Source organism: Tachyglossus aculeatus, chromosome X4, assembly GCF_015852505.1.
Source record: "Tachyglossus aculeatus isolate mTacAcu1 chromosome X4, mTacAcu1.pri, whole genome shotgun sequence".
In the NCBI taxonomy this organism is placed as follows: domain Eukaryota; kingdom Metazoa; phylum Chordata; class Mammalia; order Monotremata; family Tachyglossidae; genus Tachyglossus; species Tachyglossus aculeatus.
This window is the reverse complement of record NC_052098.1, coordinates 39,096,616-39,098,365: the sequence shown is the minus strand read 5'-3', so window position 1 is coordinate 39,098,365 and position 1,750 is coordinate 39,096,616. Positions and strand designations below refer to the sequence as shown.

Here is a 1,750-nt window from a genome sequence, read left to right as displayed (position 1 = left end):
AAAACAAATTAGCAATTATTTTCCCCATTTCCAGATTTCAGTCCAGAGATAGGGTAACCTATGGAAGTTGAGTTCATCTCTCTCCTTCCCCGCCACCTGTTTCTGGGCAGAGATTTCCAGCTAGGAGAAGTGAGGTTGATGAGGGCCCCTCATGCACCATGGAAAGGTTGCAGATATTGTTTGAATGTACACGGTTCTGTTGCCATATCTAGTATGGGCCTTAGACCCTGCAGCCCACTGGCTGGGTCCAGGAACCAAACCAAATAAGGAGGTAGACTCCACCCAGCTCTGTACAAAATCTGCACCAATCCAGTCCCCACTGTTTTCAAATCTACCAATCACTGTGATCAGCAACAGCGGTATATAAGCCTGCTGTATCAGGCACTCAGGGCCTTTTCCCTTAAGGAAATGAGCCCACCGGGTGTGTTACCCCCTATTTGGTCTTCGGCCTTACCAATAAAACTTTATTAAAACTTTCGGCAGTCACATGCTGTCTGACTAATTCTTTAGTCGCCCGGCAACTTGGTGGCCATCTGGAACAACCACCGCCATCAAGGTTGTTCATATGTTCCAGATGAGGTGAAGCAGGAAGTGTTTGTATCTTGTCTTGTCTTATGCTGTAGAGTCATCTCTGACCTATAGCGACTCCATGAACATGGACCCCAGAATGCCCCACCTCCACCTGCAATTATTCTGGTAGTGTATCCATAGATTTTTCTTGGTAATAATATGGAAGTGGTTTACCATTGCCTTCTTCTGTGCAGTAAATTTGAGTATTCCACCCTCAACTTTCTTCCAGGCCACTGCTGCCCAACATAGGTGAGTTTTGACTTGTTGCAGATTGCCTTCTACTCAGTAGCCACTGCCCAAACTAAGAATAGAATGGGTATGCCTCTGCTTGACTCTCCCTCCTGTAGCTGAGACTGGTAGAGTACTGGAAACTCTCCAGGTGGCATCCTGAGAGGGGCGTGCTTATGTGGACTATCTTAAATAACCTTAAACCTTAGATTCAGGGAAGAAAATTAGAAGTTCCTGTGAAAGAAAGTCATCTGTTGGGTAGAGTGACAAGTGATAAGGCTAGCCCTTATATGAATACAATCGGCACAGAATGAGATAGGAACCACAATTCGGCATTAGGAGTGGTTATCTTAAGCTAGCTTTGTATAAATGCAAGGAGAAGCATGGCTTAGATAGATGGATAGACCATAGGCCTGGGAGCCAGAAGTACCTGGGTTCTAAATCGACTTCTCCCCCTGTCTGTTGTGTGACCTTGGGCATATCATTTAACTTCTCTATGCCTATTACCTCATCTGTAAAATGGAGTTTAAGACTATGAGCCCTGTGCTGAACAGGGACTGTGTCCTACCCCAGCCCTTAGTATAGTGCCTGACACATAGTAAGTGCTTAACAAATACCATTGACAACAACAATAACAACAACAAAAAAAACCCTTGGCTACCTCTCCCACGATAATCTCATTAGCAAAGGAACACCCACCCCCTCCAACTTCCTAACAAGGGAAGCTAATCAGCCTCAGTCATTTACCTGAAGGCCATTCCTGGGTGATTAGGGAAAAGCCAATCAGAGAAGGGATTTAGGAAAAGCAAAGCTAGCTTTTTAGGGTTTGAGGTGAAACTGCAGCTGGAGAAACGTGGCCTTTTCCTTATTTTCCTGTAGGAAGACCCTAGGGACAATATTTTTGAAGAGGTGAAGTTTTCTGTTTAGAAAGAGCCTTGACTGGTGGATTCCA

The 1,750-nt window shown here is 45.0% G+C and overlaps 1 non-coding gene across 1 annotated transcript; it reads right to left on the bottom strand.

Moving 5' to 3' along the window:
* Positions 1-829: 829 nt before the first annotated feature.
* LOC119948375 lies at positions 830-967 on the bottom strand. Its single transcript, XR_005456775.1, has one exon. It is a non-coding gene; the product is annotated as a small nucleolar RNA SNORA7 (small nucleolar RNA).
* Between the last annotated feature and the right edge of the window lie 783 nt (positions 968-1,750).